The sequence below is a fragment of the Polyodon spathula genome, chromosome 8 (genome assembly GCF_017654505.1).
Source record: "Polyodon spathula isolate WHYD16114869_AA chromosome 8, ASM1765450v1, whole genome shotgun sequence".
Taxonomy (NCBI): Eukaryota; Metazoa; Chordata; class Actinopteri; order Acipenseriformes; family Polyodontidae; genus Polyodon; species Polyodon spathula.
Window position 1 is genome coordinate 1,314,329 of NC_054541.1, and position 22,087 is coordinate 1,336,415.

The following is a 22,087-nucleotide window of genomic DNA, read 5'->3' on the forward strand; positions in this document are numbered from 1 at the left end:
TGCCATATTGGCTTCATAATGGGATCAGAATACTGGACCTCTTGATAATGCAAGGATTGTTAAATGTTATTATTTTGTGAAATCACCACAGACACAGTGACTGGATTGAATGTTTAATTTGTCAGCTCTACAGCCCTTATAAGTTTTGTATTTTCCACGACCTCCTTTCTTAGGCTGCACTTAATTCCTGCCACCGCAAGGTGCTCATGTAGTCTGCTTAATGAAACCACTTATTGATCAATATTCTCCCGATTCCTTTAATCATCTCAATTAGTCATTCTATTAATGCGCACTGGTGCCTTGATTAGGCGGCAGCAGCAATTCCGTGCATTTATTTAGTCATGCATCCCTTTACTACTGATTCGCCTCATTCATTGTCATTTCTCAGAATGTGTAAATAAATAATTTATAATATAATATATATAATAATAATGATAAAGTTATCTCAATATAAAAAAAAAACATTTTTTAAATGAGGAATAAATCCTTTCCTGAATGAAGCACAGTCATGTGTAGGTATGGATTCAATATTAGTCTATTTAAACCAACTGATTTTGTTGTGACTACTGGGTCCTCTAGTAATGTAGTGATGATACCATCTATTCTACATTCTGAAACATCATTCAGTTATTACAAGAATTGAAACTATGTAACTCACATTTTATATATCTGATTCTCAGACGAAGATGTTCATGAATCCTGATGCCTAAACTTTTCATTAAGGATATGGAAGCTGTTAAGAAATGAAGGAATGAATGCTCTGATACAAAAAGCCACAGGTCCCTTTTTCAAAGCTAAAGACAGTGTCATTGCAGCTGTACAGGATCTGCTGTGGCTCCTCAACATTGAGCAGGGACTGAAGGGAGCCGGCGTGTCTGATTCAAGACACAGGAGAGGAATGAGTTGAATCCAGTGAGCCCTCAATCAGGAGCTGGCATGCAGTAGTGAGGGAGAATGGAGAATGCCATGAGGAGAGTTATTGTACAAGAACAGAGCAGCAGTGAACAGCAGTCCTGCACAGTGGAGCCCCTCTTCTCTCAGTGTCAGTCCAGTATTGCAGCTCTCTAAAGGGCTCCACTGACTCCACACATCACACGGCTCATTGCAAACACAGCAGCTCTACACACTGACACTGCACTGCTCCAACCTCAGAGAGGGGGGCTCTTTTAAACCTGGATTCTGTGGGTTCACACAGTGACCACGGCTCATTTTATAGCGCCTTTCACAGCCGCATCCCTTCCTTTATGAATAGCACAATATTTATATACAGATTTCAAAACAATGTAAAAGTGCCCCCAGCCCCTCCGCAGCACACCCAGTGCAGCACTGCCCCTCACACTGACCCCCTGTCCCATATTGCACACTCTGGGGCTTCAACAAGAGCAGCAGTGCAATCCAACGATTGAAATGAATGCAGATTTCCATGTCTGAGGTATGAAATGCACATGTGAACAGATGAAGCCAGGCACCACGTTACATCCTTCTGTGTAGCCCACTTCCGGCCCCCTTTGCATGGATGCACAACACTGAGGAGCTCCTCTGGCAGGGCCGGTATGGTTTCTTCAGCTCTGCTCTTTAAGCCTGATCTCTGCTATTAGCTGCTGTGTTACTGATACTATTTCATGTAATATGCTACTATCATGTATTATGCTTTTTTAACTGTATATCATGTATTATGCATTTCTCTGTATTTAAAGTATTATGGATTTTCTTGATGTTACCGCATCTTGTAAAGAGCTTTGTGATGGTGTTCCACTGTGAAAGGCGCTATATAAAATAAACATTGATTGATTGGTTGATTGATTGATTGATTGAACTGTGCCAGGGAAACACTTTCACACATTCACACATAACAATGCAGTACTCATTTACTGCCAGTTCAGTGCTTTTGAATGGATAATTTGCCATAGCTGTTGCTTGATCCACAATGCCAAACACACTGACCATTTTCCAGTCAGGATGAATTTCTTCCAGAAATGGACCTACTGTGCTGACCTCCAGTTCAGTGTTGCTAAGCGTTCTAGCATAGTGAATGCTCTGCATGTTTGGGGTTTTCTTTGGACAGTTCTGTTCCCACCTGTTTGCCCATTCATCTTGTGCCTTCTTTACCACCTGATTTGTAATATAAATGATGCACACATTTGGGCATGCTTCTTTTGCCACCTTAGCAAATTCTTCTGCTGTGTTGACAACAGCATGCTTTTGCAGAATGCGCCTCCAAACTGTACGCATTGCTTTACCTGCAACTCCATCAACTGGCCCTTTGCCGTGTGCTGTAGCAAAAAAGCTCCAATCAGCTCGATGCAGACTACAGTGTACATTGCTCGGCATGGTAAGGGTGAACAAGATGAATAAACCCTCTAGTAGCATCTTTGTGTTCTCATGGTAATGACAGACAGACAGGTTGAACGTGCACAGGGCGCAATGCTGCAAACTTTTTTTGATGTTCAGATTTTTCCATCAGGATATTCATTCTTGAAGAGGCGGTGAGCTTCAAGAACCCTCATCATGAGCACATTTTTGTGCTTTCTTTTTTTGTGCCTCCTCTCTTCTGGTACTGATGCAGTCTTTTCATCCAGGCAGCTGACGGGACACACAATCAATCTCATAGAATGCACAAACCTGATATTCTGTTTCACTCACTTCAGCTCTTTTTGTGGAAGCATGCTTCTCTACCAGAGCCAAAGCAAATGTAGTTGCCATATTCTTTACCACTACACTTTTCTTCCTGGGGCTCTTTGGAAGTGCCCAGTTTACTCCACTTACTGCCTTCCCGAGTGACTGAGCTGAAAAGAGAACTTTTGACGGTGAGTTTGTCAAATGATTCTCATGAAGTTGTGGTTCTGGTTCATGTCATTTTCAAAGATTTCTCTTATACTTTCTCATTGTTTCTTTGCTCTTTTCTGCTTCCTTTTTCTTCCTCTCTATACTCCACTTGTATACTTTCTGCTGCTCTCTGTTCCTCTGTTTCATCCCTACTCTTCTCACATCCTTGCATGATATGCACACATTCTTTCTGCTGCAGCTACTGGAAGCATTTTCCAACTTTAATCTAGATAAAAGAAAAAAGGAGGGCTGATTCAGCCAATTAAAACACTGAATTCAATGCATCTTTTAGAGGATTTTGTCATGAACGTTACTTTTTTTAAATATTCACAGTAAACTGAGACAGTTGAGCCTCTTATGAATCCTAGAGCACAGACTGACTACACTCTGTGACCACAAGAGGGAGAGAGAGAGTAATAAAATGATGCTCTTTAATCCAGAGCAGTGGTTCTTAACCTGGGGTCCTCAGAGACAGTCCAGGGGGTCCACAGGAAAAAAAATGGAAACTTTTCACTCAACATTAGCAATGTGCAAAATCAAAATGTTTGCTTCTTGAATGGATTTGATTTCACAAAGTTTATGATGGATCTGTTAACCTGCAGCTCTGATTTTAATATTTTGCAATTAATAATTATTTATACTGTGTAACAAAGCTACATAATCACAGCTGTGACTAAGATGAATTGTTTGAGAGAAGAGAGAAGAGACAGAAATAGCTGTGTTTGTACAAACTCAACACAAAGAAAACTAGAAGCTATTTGGTGTTCTTTGTGCTTTTCTGAAAGGCAAAGAAACTGCATCAGCTGAAAATGAGTTTAAACTTAAGAGCACTGCTTGGCTAGAAGTGGCTGCTGTGCCAAGGAAGACAATTTGCATAGAAAAGACACTTTGCATTGGCAGCACATGCTTCAGTACTCTGGGAGTGTTTATAGCCCTGTGAGTTTAACACATGTCTACAAATGAGTTGGCAAGAGGCAATGCAATATTTATAACACATTCACAATATTCACTTGAATTCCCTATATCACAGACTCCCCACTAATTCAGTCTCGTTCTAAATGAAAGAAAGCTGGTTTGTTCCAATCTTTCTCAAAACAGCATGTCAATACAAGAGCCATGTGTTTCTCAGTGAGCTGGGATTGCCATGGCAATGGAGTGTGATCAGTCACTGTGTGTACCCTTTCACACACATCAATCAATCAATCAATAAAGAAATCAATACATGAGTGTTCTACCTTTTCCCCTTGGCTTGTTAAATATTAGCATGATTGAAATCATGAAAACGCACTAGTAGCAGTTCAAGGTACCTCTTGGAAAGACCTGTGAAAGACAGTGAAGTAGATGTTACATTTAGAAGAGGAAGAAGCTGTCAAAATGAGAAAAATGACAAGAAAATTGACAAGTCCATTACTTGTACAGCAGCAGCAACACATGGGAAGGTATAACACTAGGGTTAGGGGTAGGGTACTACATACCCTTTAATTCTCAATAGGATTAAAATAATGACACAAACAGAAGCATTATTGTCAGTTTAAACAGACTCACAGATTAGACAGCAATGATATACTGAGAGCTTTGACTGGGGGAAAAATAGAAGAAAACAGTAAAAGTGGCCCAACCCTATGAAGCCCCACTGGTGCTCACGGCTCAGATCTCATTTAACTGCCTGGGACAGAATTTGTATAAAGGAAGGTGCTTTGCATACCTGTGACTGCCTCACTGCTCTACACAACAGCTAGAATAACTGCACTGCTCCATTGCTCAGGGGTTTTAAAGCTGACAGTTGAGCCCTTTCACAGTCACTGAGACACACAGAGAGCATGGCTTCACTGGGGCTCCTCCTCTGGACACTGGAACTCTTTGCTCATGGTAAGAAATCATCATTCTTATTATTTATTATTAATATCAGCACTTCCTCAGCAAACAGTGGAATGCAGTTAATGGACGAGGCTGTTGACTCGGAGAGTTGATGTTCTGTGTTTTTATTTTCAGAATCCAGCGGTCAGATTGTCCTGACTCGGAGTCCCAGAGTGGAGTCTGTCTCTATAGGAGGGAGTGTCACTCTGAACTGCAGATCCAGTAGCTCTGGTTTTACCAGCAGTCTAGCCTGGTATGTGCAGAAACCCGAAGGAGCTCCTAAACTCCTCTTCACTGAATAGCCGAGTCTCTGGAGCTCCAGCTCCATTCACTGACAGCAGCTCAAGAACAAACTTCATGCTGCCTGGAGTCCAGGCTGAAGATGCAGGAGATTACTACTGTCAGCAGCACTATAGCTTCCATTAATGTGACCTTTAAGAGACACACTGCAGATATGAACAATGACCATAAGAGGGAGCCAGACCACCACTGCTGTCCATAATGTAATAACAGTACAGTAATAAGACAATTGAAATAGGTAGCATTTACCTCCCCAGTCAGCCCAGTTCCCCCATCGTTAACACAAGGCTCCTCACACCCAGTCATCTAAACACTACAGTGTGGTCTGTTGTGGCCGAATGGCCTCCTCTTGTTTGTAAACTTTCTTATGTTCAGAAGTGTGAGTATTTAAATGCTGTCCAAATGCCCTCTGATATTAATCGATAAGCTTGACCTTGTTATAATACAAGTTAATACAGACAGCACAGTGAGTCTTTAGCGCAAGGTCAATTCTAGCACATCATGATAATACAATACACACATTTGTGTTTCCCCAGAGTTGGCGAGTAATTCATTAGTAGAAGTGAAAGACGAGAGATGGTCCAGGTTCAATAACCAGTTTAATTGAGGGAGCACACAATAAAGTAAAAGCAGGATTTGCCATAACGCCTCCAGCATCTCTAATGCCTCTTGGTTTACCCACAATATGCAAGTAACAATTAACCTGGGAGCACCGTGCTTCTGAACTGCTAAACCCATGAGATTATAGAAACAATCAGGAACTTTCTCCTTTACTAAATATGCAATGCAGAAGAAAGAGGAAATATAGGAATTCTCCCTTGCACTGTTAAGAGTTCTTTGCTGTCAATAAAGAGGCTTTGTGAGTGATTTCAGTGGTGGCAGTATGAAAAGCACACACGTCATGTGAAACAAACCAGTCCAAAACGAGACATTGATGCTAATAGCTTTATTGCTGAAAAAGCTTTGCAGAAAGAGAGAGGCATTTTTCCCAGTTTCATGTAACAGCAGACAGTGTTGTTGTTTTGGTTTATACTGGTCAGCAGTTTGAGCATTTGTTGTCATGAATGCAAATAAAGAGATTTTAAAATAATTGAAAGATGAAGAAAATCTCTATATAAACACAATGTTTTTGTCAGTGTGAACAACGCCTGTCACTGGACACTTTTGACATCACAGGGTGGAACTGGGAGAAGAAAGGAGTGTACTGGTCAAACCTGACTGGGTGGAGTGATTATGAGCTGGGGCAGATCAATCAAGCACGCTCTCTGAGGAACGGTTTCTATATGTTCCCATGTGCAGCTGTGTTTCTATTCAAACATGTGAGAGCATGTGATCTCACTTAGAATCTGAGACTACATGTTAAACAAGGACAACTTTCCATACAATGTAAAGACCTGCTTCATAAGAGGTAGGGTATCATCAATAGAAAAATAATGTTGTCTCTATTATATATCCTTGAAGAGATTGACCAAATGCACAGCAGGGAGCAGCTGTTTGAAACAAACTGTGAATGTCCTGATAGAAATCAGTATGTGTGCTATAGCTGTGTGTGGGGAGAGGGACCAGAACAGAAAGGGTGCAGCAATGCTACAAAAGCAGGTTGCTGGTGTGTTTAAGCTTTGTTTGCAGGTCTGCTGTCAGGTAAACTCCAGCACTGTGATCCCTGGGCGCTGCTGCTTCTCAGTAGTGCTGGCATCGCCTGCAGCGGTAGGTACTTCGGTCTGAAACCAATTGAAGACATGATCAGCAACCTGGGCAGAAAAGCTATTATTGTGATCCATACACTACAGCGCATTGCACAGCTAGGTAATGAGATTGTGGGGTGGTAATGGTCAGCATTGTCTAATAATATAGACAATCAGTGTCACACTGAGCTGCAGAGTTGAACTCTCTCCCATGTGTAGATAGCATCCTCCACACTCTATTTGAATGAGCAATTTGAGAAAAGCTTTGTGTAATTCATGCATGCAATTTCACAATCCCAAAGGCTATGGAATCAACTGGTAGACTGTGGAGCCGCCACAACCTCGCAATACAATCCAATCAATAAAAGACATGCAAACCCTCTATACTAGTGCAAATGCCAAACATGTTTCTGAGGTTTTATTCAGAGCTATCCTGGATCAAAGCTCCTCTGTTTGGCCCCTGCTTTTAGATTTTGTTTCACTAAAATGACAAAAGTTTCACAGGAGATTGAGGTGAGTGGACTCTTCTTCTCAACTGAACGCCAACCCTGACATAATGAGCTCCCACAGAGACCTACTGTCCACACACCATACAACAGCAACAACCCCAGTCTTCAGATTGGCTGTGATTATGTGTGGAGTTGATTACTCCAGCATAAGATCACATACATTGTAATAAGTTTAAGTATACATTTCTTGATCAACAGGTTAACTTTCCTCTTTCCAGTAAGTTACGAATGACCTTGAGACAATGCAGTTGAAAGATGAATTATAAACTATCATGACATTTCCAGTTGAAGGATTATGATGGATGGCATCTGTTATAAAACTTATTCCAACAATTCTGTGTCTCTCTTGGAGCTCCATCCATATTGGACCTGCTCAAGCACATGTTCTAAACTGATATGGACTGACACTTGGTTTTCTATTTCAGATTGTTCTACTATATCCCACTGCCAATGTGTGCAGTAATAATAAGGCATACTCACAGGGATGGCAGTGGTACCCATGACGGTAGTAGAAATAGTAGTGATAGTGATGAGCTACACAAAAAAAGAAAAGAAAATTAGAAACAGTCGATTTTTAACATAGAGCTTCTTAAACCCACTGCCTTCCACACTGTAGCCCAGAACTGAAACCCCTGAGCTACTCAGGGACAGTGGCCCTTTGGTTAAAGAAAGGGCTTGATACCAGGAGGTTCACATCCCAGCTCAGCCACTCCCTCACTGTGTGTGACCCTGAGCAAGTAAAACTGGGCTCCTATTGTAAGAGACTGCAGCAGCAGTTGTTGGAGCACAGTACACCCCCTAGTCTCGATGTCACTTTGGATAAAAGTGACTGCTAAAAGACTAATGAATGAAAAAGTAATACCCAGATCCATATGCATGCACATTGCCTTCCACTCTGCAGGGCACCACTTTCTCTAACCACTGAGCTAGTCAAACCCACTACAACACACTGCAGCCCACTGCAGCCCAGCACTAACCACTACACCACACTGCAGCCCAGCACTAACCACTGAGCTAGTCAAACCACTACACCACACTGCAGCCCAGCAAAACCACTGAGCTACCACACCACACAGCCCAGCACTAACCACTGAGCTAGTCAAAACCACTACACCACACTGCAGCCCAGCACTACCCACTGAGCTAGTCAAAACCACTACACCACACTGCAGCCCAGCACTAACCACTGAGCTAGTCAAACCCACTACACCACACTGCAGCCCAGCACTAACCACTGAGCTAGTCAAAACCACTACACCACACTGCAGCCCAGCACTAACCACTGAGCTAGTCAAAACCACTACACCACACTGCAGCCCAGCACTAACCACAGTCAAAACCACTACACCACACTGCAGCCCAGCACTAACCACTGAGCTAGTCAAACCCACTACACCACACTGCAGCCCAGCACTAACCACTGAGCTAGTCAAACCCACTACACCACACTGCAGCCCAGCACTAACCACTGAGCACACTGAGCCCACTCAAAACCACTGACCTACACCACACTGCAGCCCAGCACTAACCACTACACCACACTGCAGCCCAGCACTAACCACTGAGCTAGTCAAAACCACTACACCACACTGCAGCCCAGCACAAACCACTACACCACACTGCAGCCCAGCACTAACCACTGAGCTAGCCAAAACCACTACACCACACTGCAGCAGCCCAGCACTAACCACTGAGCTCACTAACTCACCACACTGCAGCCCAGCACTAACCACTGAGCTAGTCAAACCCACTACACCACACTGCAGCCCAGCACACCACTGAGCTAGTCAAAACCACTACACCACACTGCAGCCCAGCACTAACCACTGAGCTAGTCAAAACCACTACACCACACTGCAGCCCAGCACTAACCACTGAGCTAGTCAAAACCACTACACCACACTGCAGCCCAGCACTAACCACTGAGCTAGTCAAAACCACTACACCACACTGCAGCCCAGCACTAACCACTGAGCTAGTCAAAACCACTACACCACACTGCAGCCCAGCACTAACCACTGAGCTAGTCAAACCCACTACACCACACTGCAGCCCAGCACTAACCACTGAGCTAGTCAAAACCACTACACACACCACACTGCAGCCCAGCACTAACCACTGAGCTAGTCAAAACCACTACACCACACTGCAGCCCAGCACTAACCACTGAGCTAGTCAAAACCACTACACCACACTGCAGCCCAGCACTAACCACTGAGCTACTCAAACCCACTGCAGCCCACCACACCAGCACAGCACAGCACTAAACACTCTAACCCACTACCACCACAAAGCAGCCCAGCACTAACCACTGAGCTAGTCAAACCCACTAGTCAAAACCACTACACCACACTGCAGCCCAGCACTAACCACTGAGCTAGTCAAACCCACTACACCACACTGCAGCCCAGCACTAACCACTGCACCACACTGCAGCCCAGCACTAACCACTGAGCTAGTCAAAACCACTACACCACACTGCAGCCCAGCACTAACCACTGAGCTAGTCAAACCCACTACACCACACTGCAGCCCAGCACTAACCACTGAGCTAGTCAAAACCACTACACCACACTGCAGCCCAGCACTAACCACTGAGCTAGTCAAAACCACTACACCACACTGCAGCCCAGCACTAACCACTGAGCTAGTCAAAACCACTACACCACACTGCAGCCCAGCACTAACCACTGAGCTAGTCAAACCCACTACACCACACTGCAGCCCAGCACTAACCACTGAGCTAGTCAAAACCACTACACCACACTGCAGCCCAGCACTAACCACTACACCACACTGCAGCCCAGCACTACCCACTGAGCTAGTCAAAACCACTACACCACACTGCAGCCCAGCACTAACCACTGAGCTAGTCAAAAAACCCACAGCCCAGCACTAACCACTGAGCTAGTCAAAACCACTACACCACACTGCAGCCCAGCACTAACCACTGAGCTAGTCAAAACCACTACACACTACACCACACTGCAGCCCAGCACTAACCACTGAGCTAGTCAAAACCACTACACCACACTGCAGCCCAGCACTAACCACTGAGCTAGTCAAAACCACTACACCACACTGCAGCCCAGCACTAACCACTGAGCTAGTCAAAACCACTACACCACACTGCAGCCCAGCACTAACCACTGAGCTAGTCAAAACCACTACACCACACTGCAGCCCAGCACTAACCACTGAGCTAGTCAAAACCACTACACCACACTGCAGCCCAGCACTAACCACTGAGCTAGTCAAAACCACTACACCACACTGCAGCCCAGCACTAACCACTGAGCTAGTCAAAACCACTACACCACACTGCAGCCCAGCACTAACCACTGAGCTAGTCAAACCCACTACACCACACTGCAGCCCAGCACTAACCACTGAGCTAGTCAAACCCACTACACCACACTGCAGCCCAGCACCCAACCACTGAGCTACTCAAAACCACTACACCACACTGCAGCCCAGCACTAACCACTGAGCTAGTCAAAACCACTACACCACACTGCAGCCCAGCACTAACCACTGAGCTACTCAAACCCACTACACCACACTAGCCCAGCAAACCCACTACACCACACTGCAGCCCAGCACTAACCACTGAGCTAGTCAAAACCACTACACCACACTGCAGCCCAGCACTAACCACTGAGCTAGTCAAAACCACTACACCACACTGCAGCCCAGCACTAACCACTGAGCTAGTCAAAACCACTACACCACACTGCAGCCCAGCAGCAGCTAGTCAAAACCACTACACCACACTGCAGCCCAGCAACCACTGAGCTAGTCAAAACCACTACACCACACTGCAGCCCAGCACTAACCACTGAGCTAGTCAAACCCACTACACCACACTGCAGCCCAGCACTAACCACTGAGCTAGTCAAAACCACTACACCACACTGCAGCCCAGCACTAACCACTGAGCTAGTCAAAACCACTACACCACACTGCAGCCCAGCACTAACCACTGAGCTAGTCAAAACCACTACACCACACTGCAGCCCAGCACACCACACTGCAGCCCAGCACTAACCACTGAGCTAGTCAAACCCACTACACCACACTGCAGCCCAGCACTAACCACTGAGCTAGTCAAAACCACTACACCACACTGCAGCCCAGCACTAACCCACCACACTGCAGCCCAGCACTACCCACTGAGCTAGTCAAAACCACTACACCACACTGCAGCCCAGCACTAACCACTGAGCTAGTCAAAACCACTACACCACACTGCAGCCCAGCACTAACCACTGAGCTAGCCAAAACCACTACACCACACTGCAGCCCAGCACTAACCACTGAGCTAGTCAAAACCACTACACCACACTGTAGCCCAGCACACACTGAGCAGCCCAGCACTAACCACTGAGCTAGTCAAAACCACTACACCACACTGCAGCCCAGCACTAACCACTGAGCTAGTCAAAACCACTACACCACACTGCAGCCCAGCACTAACCACTGAGCTAGTCAAAACCACTACACCACACTGCAGCCCAGCACTAACCACTGAGCTAGTCAAAACCACTACACCACACTGCAGCCCAGCACTAACCACTGAGCTAGTCAAACCCACTACACCACACTGCAGCCCAGCACTAACCACTGAGCTAGTCAAAACCACTACACCACACTGCAGCCCAGCACTAACCACTGAGCTAGTCAAAACCACTACACCACACTGCAGCCCAGCACTAACCACTGAGCTAGTCAAAACCACTACACCACACTGCAGCCCAGCACTAACCACTGAGCTAGTCAAAACCACTACACCACACTGCAGCCCAGCACTAACCACTGAGCTAGTCAAAACCACTACACCACACTGCAGCCCAGCACTAACCACTGAGCTACTCAAACCCACTACACCACACTGCAGCCCAGCACTAACCACTGAGCTAGTCAAAACCACTACACCACACTGCAGCCCAGCACTAACCACTGAGCTAGTCACCACTGCAGCCCAGCACTAACCACTGAGCTAGTCAAAACCACTACACCACACTGCAGCCCAGCACTAACCACTGAGCTACACCACACTGCAGCCCAGCACTAACCACTGAGCTAGTCAAACTACACCACACTGCAGCCCAGCACTAACCACTGAGCTAGTCAAAACCACTACACCACACTGCAGCCCAGCACTAACCACTGAGCTAGTCAAAACCACTACACCACACTGCAGCCCAGCACTAACCACTGAGCTAGTCAAACCCACTACACCACAACCACCAGCACTAAAACCCACTACACCACCACACTGCAGCCCAGCACTAACCACTGAGCTAGTCAAACCCACTACACCACACTGCAGCCCAGCACTAACCACTGAGCTAGTCAAAACCACTACACCACACTGCAGCCCAGCACTAACCACTGAGCTACTCAAACCCACTACACCACACTGCAGCCCAGCACTAACCACTGAGCTAGTCAAAACCACTACACCACACTGCAGCCCAGCACTAACCACTGAGCTACTCAAACCCACTACACCACACTGCAGCCCAGCACTAACCACTGAGCTAGTCAAAACCACTACACCACACTGCAGCCCAGCACTAACCACTGAGCTAGTCAAAACCACTACACCACACTGCAGCCCAGCACTAACCACTGAGCTAGTCAAAACCACTACACCACACTGCAGCCCAGCACTAACCACTGAGCTAGTCAAAACCCACTACACCACACTGCAGCCCAGCACTAACCACTGAGCTAGTCAAAACCACTACACCACACTGCAGCCCAGCACTAACCACTGAGCTAGTCAAAACCACTACACCACACTGCAGCCCAGCACTAACCACTGAGCTAGTCAAAACCACTACACACTGCACACTGCAGCCCAGCACTAACCACTGAGCTACTCAAACCCACTACCTTCCACACTGCAGCCCAGCACTAACCACTGAGCTAGTCAAAACCACTACACCACACTGCAGCCCAGCACTAACCACTGATTACACCACACTGCAGCCCAGCAATAACCACTGAGCTGGATAAAATACACCACACTGCAGCCCATTTACTTACCATAGTAGCCACTGTACCTTACTGCAGAAAGCATAAAAGTTATATATTGACTTCACCACACTGCAGCCCAGCACTAACCAGTGAGCTGCTCAAATACAAGAACACTGCCCCAGTAGTGTATTAGACTAACCACTGAGCTTTCAAACCCAGTGTATCTCTATGCAGCCCACACTTCTATTATTGGCAAAATCCAAAGCCAGGGCTCCTTCTTTATATACCCTCCCACTGGATACAGAACACCTGACTATGTGAGTAGCTATTAAATACCCATGCCATTTCTTATTAAGAGCAGCTCATTCATACTGAGCTACAATAATACCCCATTCCATACTGCAGCCCAGCACTCTAACCACTGAGCTACTCAAACCCATTGCCTTCCACACTGCAGCCCAGCACAGTACCACTGAGCTACTCAAACCCATTGCCTTCCACACTGCAGCCCAGCACTCTAACCACTGAGCTACTCAAACCCACTGCCTTCCACACTGCAGCCCAACTCTAACCACTGAGCTACTCAAACCCACTACCTTCCACACTGCAGGTTCTCTAACCACTGAGCTACTCAAATTGCTTGCCTTCCACACTGCAGTATAGAAAATGGCTATTATTCCCCACAAACTTTGCTTTTGCAGCCCAGCACTCTAAGTGATATTTCAAAATATCAACTATTTCCAATGGGAAAATCCCACTGATTGCTGGATAAAATGTGTGAATCCATTTTCGTTCACATAAAGTAGAATCCATTTACTTCTAGTACAACTTACTGTGAAAGATAAAAGTTATATATTGAGCTCAGTCCATTTGAAGTCACTGCAGTGGCTGCTTTATACAAGAATGGGGCCTCAGTAGTGTATTAGAGAGCTATAGATTTAAAAGGAGTGTAGCTCTATTTGTACATTTCTATTATTGGCAAAATCCTACAGGGCTCCTTCTTTATATACCCTCCCACAGGATACAGAACAAATCACTATGTGAGTATGTATTAAATAAAGATGTAATTTCTTATTAAGAGCAGCTCATTCATACTATTATACAATAATACCCCGTTCCATATTGTCAGCATCAGCTGCAGGAGGCCCCATTGTTAACATGTATTCATTTCTTTTGAAGCGCACAGTACATGTGTATTGGTTGCTTACGATTGTAAGTGGCCCTGGATAAGGGTGTCTGCTAAAAAGGAAAAAAAAAAAAATAAATAAATAAATAAATGTTACATAGTAATAATAATAATAATGTACAGTCACATTCTAGCACTCTTGTAGCACACAGACTCCTTACTTGTGTTACAGACATTTGAGGCTTTTGGTCAGCTATGCATTCTAAACCCCAATCCTCTTAAAATATCAGATTCACACTTACCACGAGCACATATGCTATAATCTGTAAATGAAATAAACATATACCTTTAGATACAATTCTAAAAAAAATATACAATTCATTTCTACATATTAATGTACCACAATGAAATAAAATACTTACAACAGAAAGCTGTTCCAAAGAGAAAGAAAAACAGAAACAGTGGTTATTGGATTTAATAGTTCACTTTATATTCATGTTTGAGTTCCATTTACTGGAATGGTTTCTGTTCCTCTGAGAATACCAGTTGATTTTGATAGCTGTTACAGGCTTAATGAATACACCAAGGGGCACATTTCAAAGGGTTTTCTCCAGTCTGTCCAGAACTATGAAAAACACTCCCTGGTAGAATATGTTGCAATACTAAAGTGTTTCTCAATGTCTTCAATCAATTGACCTGCAGTCTACAATCCATCCAGTTCACCCAAACCAGGAGCCGCTCCAGAGAGACACACACTTACTTCTGTAGTATCTTTTGGACAGGGCATCCTTCTTCACTACCATGGACTGTGTCAGCACCACCTCAGAATCCACTTCAGGAGACAAACAGCACACGAAGATCATTAAAAAAACAGTAGTTTTCACACCTTCTATTTGAACACAAACCGTATTGAGGAACTCTTCAAATCTGGATTAGGATTTCAGTGTACATAAAAGAAGATTGCTGAACAGTAAGGAGCTTCAGATTTCATTTTGTTAGAGTGTGTGTTCCGATGTTTTCACCTGAGTTCAGGAGCTGCTCTTCAGTTCTAGTTGCCTGTCTTAGATATATGTACATAATGTAGGCTGGATCAGTCAGAGTGTCTTTATAGAAGAGCCAGTGACTGGATGATGCTTCCTTCTGCTTTCAATTCACTGCTGTGCACTAGATGGTGGTGGCACTTACTAACAGAAAGATATTTTAGTCTGCATTACACATGAAAAGAAGCACACAGACTTATGCACAAAAACATAATCACAAAACCCCCTGTCTTGCCCAGCTGCAGTGGCTACCTGTAAAGTTCAGGATTACTCTCAAAATTCTCCTGCTTGCCTACAAGGCCCTCCATCACACAGCTCCAGAGTATCTCTCCAGGCTGCTGAGCCGCTGGGTCCCTGCCCGCAAGCTGAGGTCCTCTGACTCTGGCCTGCGTGTTATACCCAAGCAACAGCGCACCACACTCGGAGAGAACTCTTTCAGCTTCATGGCCCCGACTCTCTGGAGCTCTCTCCCAGCTTCAGTGTGTGCGGCGCCCAAAATCGCTCGCTTCAAATCAACTCTCTAGACCCGCTTGTTCTCTTTTGCTTTCAATGCTCTTTAAACCTGACATCTGTTATTAGCTGTTGTCTAAATTTCTATTTCAGGTTTTTTACTGAATCTTATTCCCACCCTAACCTTGATAAAAAGGTAAGGGAACAGGACAATCTTTCAGTCAAGTTATTATATCTCAGTTGGGCACTCCTTCTTACTGACATGTAAGGAGAATAATTAATACAATAAGTCTTATTAAAGGTATTGCATCAACACATGTTAAATGCAAACATTAAATATTTTCAAAGTGTATATCCCTCAAGCTTTGTGTTTTCCTCTTTCGCTTCAGTGTAACAGACAGACAGACAGACACCGGCACAGACAGACAGACAGACAGGCAGACAGACAGAAACACACTCAACAGAAGAAGTTATACGCCGTCTGTACTCACTGTCAGCTCTTTTCTCCATCATATTGTCTCCTATTAGGTAGAACAAAAATAGGTTTATACAGTTACACATGTATTAGGAAACAGATATGGCACTTTGTGTTAGTGCCAGTAGAGAAACAGCAGCTAGATGTGCTCAGATTCACTGGGGTGTGTGTTAGTGCCAGTAGAGAAACAGCAGCTAGATGTGCTCAGATTCACTGGGGTTTGTGTTAGTGCCAGTAGAGAAACAGCAGCTAGATGTGCTCAGATTCACTGGGGTTTGTGTTAGTGCCAGTAGAGAAATAGCAGCTAGATGTGTTCAGATTCACTGGGATTTGTATTAGTGCCAGTAGAGAAACAGCAGCTAGATGTGCTCAGATTCACTGGGGTTTGTGTTAGTGCCAGTAGAGAAACAGCAGCTAGATGTGTTCAGATTCACTGGGGTTTGTGTTAGTGCCAGTAGAGAAACAGCAGCTAGATGTGCTCAGATTCACTGGGGTTTGTGTTAGTGCCAGTAGAGAAACAGCAGCTAGATGTGCTCAGATTCACTGGGGTTTGTGTTAGTGCCAGTAGAGAAACAGCAGCTAGATGTGCTCAGATTCACTGGGGTTTGTGTTAGTGCCAGTAGAGAAACAGCAGCTAGATGTGCTCAGATTCACTGGGGTTTGTGTTAGTGCCAGTAGAGAAACAGCAGCTAGATGTGCTCAGATTCATTGGGGTTTGGCCTTAAGTCTTTCAGCTATAATTCTACATGTGCTCCTCTTGAAGGTTTAACATTGTGCCCACACACTACCCAGGCGTGCTTTTCAAAGGACTCACCCAACTCCCGCTCTCCTTTGAGTCCATCACTGTCCAGTTCAGCATCACTGTTGCCTGAATCCTCTGCCTCTGGAACAGGGAGAAGAGAGCTTCATGAAGCAATGAAGGATTCCCTCGACTGCAGTGCACAACTTCAGAGGACACTGAACACAGGCAGGAGGAGAGCTCCCCATTACATTGCAATGCAGAGCTGTGAGGTTTAACCATGTCATCCTGCAAATAAGGCCCTTGTTATTATTATTATTATTATTATTATTATTATTATTATTATTATTATTATTATTATTATTTATTTCTTAGCAGACGCCCTTATCCTGGACGACTTACAATTGTTACAAGATATCACATTATTTTTACATATAATTACATTATTTTTTTACAAATTATTTATGCATGATTAGTGATGATTAGTCAGGTTGAGTTTCTAAACAAATTATGTGGTCTGTCCTGAGACTTTGTTTTTTTGTGGTTACATTTTTAATAAGTTCTTTCTTTCTTTCTTGAGATCTTTCCTTACACAGGCTGTGTTTACATGCTTTTCCTGCTCCTCTGAGTCTTGTGTTGCTGAGATCTGTAAACACAGGCTGTGGTTACATTTTTAATGAGAGCAGTCCTGTGTTGCTGAGATCTGTAAACACAGGCTGTGGTTACATTTTTAATGAGAGCATTCCTGTGTTGCTGAGATCTGTAAACACAGGCTGTGGTTACATTTTTAATGAGAGCATTCCTGTGTTGCTGAGATCTGTAAACACAGGCTGTGGTTACATTTTTAATGAGAGCAGTCCTGTGTTGCTGAGATCTGTAAACACAGGCTGTGGTTACATTTTTAATGAGAGCAGTCCTGTGTTGCTGAGATCTGTAAACACAGGTTGTGGTTACATTTTTAATGAGAGCAGTCCTGTGTTGCTGAGATCTGTAAACACAGACTGTGGTTACATTTTTAATGAGAGCAGTCCTGTGTTGTATCCAGTGCTATGAAAGGAATGACAGCATGGAATGGAGAATGCAAACAGCCCAATTAGCAAAACTGGTATTTTTTTTTTTGTTTGTTTCATTAAAATTTTTGCATCTGTTTGATAAGAAACAACAAGTCGACTTGGCTATTCATGTGGATAAGCCACAGTTGCATTTTACAGTACCAGGGAATCCTTCTGGTCTGAATCAACCTCTTATTTCTTAAGGGTAAATAAGGAGTCCCCATGGTGGGAGGTGGTTGATGCAACACATGGGAGTTTTCAATTGCTCTAAATGCTGTATCTTATTCTAGTGGAGTACAGGCTTATCAAATCAAACCCCAAGACAAGTAGACAAACCTCTTTGTTGAGAATATGGGATTGAGTTCTGGAAGAATGGATCTTACCCAGTTCTCTCTTGTTGTCCTGGTAATCATCATCTCCCAGTTCTTCAGAACCCTCTAGTAGGCTCCTTGCATCTGCACACAGAGGAAATGGAGGGGGGGGAATCATTCTTTTAAATGGCAATGTACAAATTAAGAACAAAGAAGGATATTCTTATTGTAAGTTGATTATTCAATAGTGCAGCATTTAGGAAAAGCCTGTCTTCTCCACTATGTTATCCCGCGGAACAGGGGCACCTAACTTTGTTTAAAAATGGGGGGGCAAAAATATTGAACTACCTAAATCCCCATCCCGACCTGAGATTCTTCCACCTGTGTATGCTGAGGCACTGGCTCCTTTTCCCTGCTACTGACTTGAGCTGCTTTTTAAAGTACTTCAGCAGACTCATCTAGACAGACATGAATAACGCTGGATTACCTGCTAGGCTGGTTTGTGGCATTATAACTATATGAAATGTGTTATTGTTATGTCTTTAAGAGGTAGACTTCCTCTGATGCTAAACCCTTTGTTTTGCAGCTTATGGAAATAGCAGCAAACTGAAACAGCTTAAACAGATATACAGAACACAACGTGAAAGTAGCATGATTCACGATATCTCACTCCACCATACTTATGACAAGGACTGTCAACAACATATACATCTGAACAGTGTTTTTAAAAACAGGATTAATAAATGTGAAAAAATACATTCAAATTGACAGATTATAAAAAAATGCAAATAATATTAATTAAATCCTTTGCACATGGCATGAAAACTTGTTTTATGATACTAAAATGGGCATCCAGTGTTTTTAATTGTAAACAATGAGCTATTTTATTTCTACATTTTCAGAATCATTTATGGACATAATATAACTTTATCGTAAATGTTTATTATTAAACTAAAGGGAGTTTAAATTATTAGCAAGTACACAAGTTTTGATATGAAAGCTTAACATTAATATCAGCAAAGAACAAACACATTTACATGTTTTTAATGAAAATAATTATTGTAGCCAACTTTCTCACTAACGTTAAATCAGTTTATGTGATTTTGAAATGAAACTATTTGCTACAGTTACTTAATCTAAGTTAAAAGAAATAAAAGATTTTGGTGGAAATTGAGCTTAAACTCATTCATATCCCCGCAGTAACAGTAGCCTGCTAACTTCTTATTTCATTTTTAATAATGGGCTGATACTCTCTCTCCATTAACTTTTTTTTGGTAGTAATAAAAAAACTGTTCTCTCTCATGATCACCATTCCCATCATTCCCTTAATAAACAAGTTTTTGTTTTTTTTTGTAATTGTTAGCTTTCAATTTTTTTTTATTTTACTTTAAACTTTTAAAAGACAAACCCAATGTCAAACGCAATACATATATTATGAAGGAGGAAAAGTGGAAGGCCAAAATATATAGTTTGACCCCCATATTAAAAGAGCAGGGGCACGTGCCCCTTCTGACCCGTGGGTTAGGCGCCTATGCGTTGGAAGGCTGTATCTCCCTACCCTTCTGTTATTCTGATGAAAGTCAGTCACTGCCATCTCTTCCCCCCGTTTATTTTAGGTTGAAGGAAATCAGTTCAATCCCTCCCTCCCTCCCTCCCCATGTTACTCAAGATAAAGGCAGTCTTACCAGCCCCTGACAGAAGCCATACTGTCAGGACCGAGAGGAGAATGGCTCTTGTAGTCCAGGGTTTCATCTTGAAAAGGTGCTGATTCTGCTTTGCCACTCTTCAGCTGCTCTGGTCCCTCCACCCTGCTCTGTTTTATACCCTCTCCTAGGCAAATGCACTCCTTTCCCAATAAACCCTCATCAAGGACCCTTTCTTTCTCTACACTGTGATACTCTGTGATGCCCTCCTTTTCCAAATTTCCATACTTCACTTGAAAACTATTTTCTCTATACCCTATGGTCCAAGTCTATTGACACAGTGTCAGTGATCTCCATTGTGCAGGGGTTGTGCTGGGTTCAGCAGGGTGCAGACAGGAGCCCCATATACAGTATTAAAGGCAATAGAATGATTAGCTATCAGTCATGCAAAATGAAGCATTCTCAGGAATTTCATATCTACAGTACTGCAAACACTCAGCTCATAAACATGTTCATTATAGCAGGTGTTGTGTTTGAGCTGCTTCTTTCATTAGCAAATCAGTCAGCTGTTGTACGGTATGGAGTGCATATTTCTTATTGAAACATTTTACAATTGTATTACTAGGGCTCTTTTTAGTAGGAAAAAAGTAGGATTGAAATACACAATAGGTGTGAAAGAAAGACCTTGGTGTTGTGATAGACTCATTTCTACCAGCAACGGGGAAGCAATCATAAAGGTGAAGATTAATCCCATGGCTTAAAGAAATGAGCTGTGAAGAGGGTACTGAGTTTGTTTAGCTTGAACAATGAAGAGTTAGGTAGACTTGACTGAAGTCCTTAAAAGCTTGAAAGGTGTTGACAAAGTTAACCCAAACTAATTCCTCAAGCATAGCACTGACACCAGGGCCAGAGGACACTCTGGAAATTAAGTGTGGATAAACATAGGACAGAGGGGAGGAAACACCTTCTCACAGAGTGTGGTGAGGGGATGGAATGGGTTACCAAGTCATGTTGTTAGGACTGGGATCCTTTAAGACCAGACTTAACAGTTTTGAGATCAATCAGCTGCTGCACTGATGGGCTGAATGTCCTCCCTAGTTCTGTGTTTTGAATTGTGGTGGCATTGATTGTTAGCTCCAAGAGTCAATTGTTTTCCTTGTACACTCAACCAACCCTAAATATGTTGAGACAACAGTTGAGGGAACTAAATCTATTTAGTCTAACAAAAAAAAAAAAAAAAAAAAAAAAAAAAACGATTAGAGGAGAATACAGGTCTTAAAAAGTTTAAGTTAATGTAGTCACTCTTTCAAGCACAGCAGAGAGTCCAGGACTAGAGTACAGTTAGAAACTGAGGGGCAACAGACAGCAACTTACTTAACCCTCCTTGTGCTCTGTCCTTCGGATGACATGTAAAACCGAGGTCCTATTGAAAGTGACTCTACAGCAGCAATTGTTGATGACTGGGAAACATCCCTTGCAGTGGAGTTAACAGACAATCAACACTCAAGGCATATTAATTTATTTAGCCTGTAACAAAGAAGGATTAGATGAGATGCTTCTTCTCACAGAGTTGGGAGTGTTTGAAATGGGTCACTAGAACGGTGTTGCTGCACAATCATTAGGATGTCTTTAAAAGCCAACTAGATGAAAGTCAGGGATCAGAAGCTACTAACAAAGTATTGTTGTGCTAAATTCCCTGATCTTGTTTTTCTTTTCTTATATTATTATGTCCCTAAAGTTATTGCGGAGGCCAAGGTGGTCCAGTGGTTAAGGAAAGGGGTTTGTTACCAGAAGTATTTTTTAAAACCCCAATAGTAATGACTAAAGCTAAGGTTTACAATTTTAGAAAAGCAAACTATGAAGGTATGAAACATAGACTAACAGAAATAGATTGGAGTAAAATAGAGAAAACATCCACAGAAGAAGGATGGCTGCTAAAAATAGCACTAGAGGCGCAAAACAATTACATCCCAAAAGTAGACAAACCTAAATCAAAAACAAAATTGCCAAAATAGTTTAATAGATCAATTAAAAATACATATATATTCAGCGAAAAAAGGCACTTTACAAAGTGTGAAGAAAAGGACCA

General features: G+C 43.3%; 2 long non-coding RNA genes across 2 annotated transcripts; both read right to left on the bottom strand.

The window, feature by feature from the left end:
- Positions 1 to 5,990: 5,990 nt before the first annotated feature.
- On the bottom strand, positions 5,991 to 13,253 carry LOC121319178. Its single transcript, XR_005950669.1, has 3 exons — positions 13,232 to 13,253; positions 7,658 to 7,711; positions 5,991 to 6,704 (listed from the first exon to the last, which is right to left on the bottom strand). It is a non-coding gene; the product is annotated as an uncharacterized LOC121319178 (long non-coding RNA).
- Positions 13,254 to 17,967: 4,714 nt separating this feature from the next.
- Positions 17,968 to 20,160, bottom strand: LOC121319098. Its single transcript, XR_005950667.1, has 3 exons — positions 20,041 to 20,160; positions 18,428 to 18,499; positions 17,968 to 17,980 (listed from the first exon to the last, which is right to left on the bottom strand). It is a non-coding gene; the product is annotated as an uncharacterized LOC121319098 (long non-coding RNA).
- Positions 20,161 to 22,087: the final 1,927 nt, after the last annotated feature.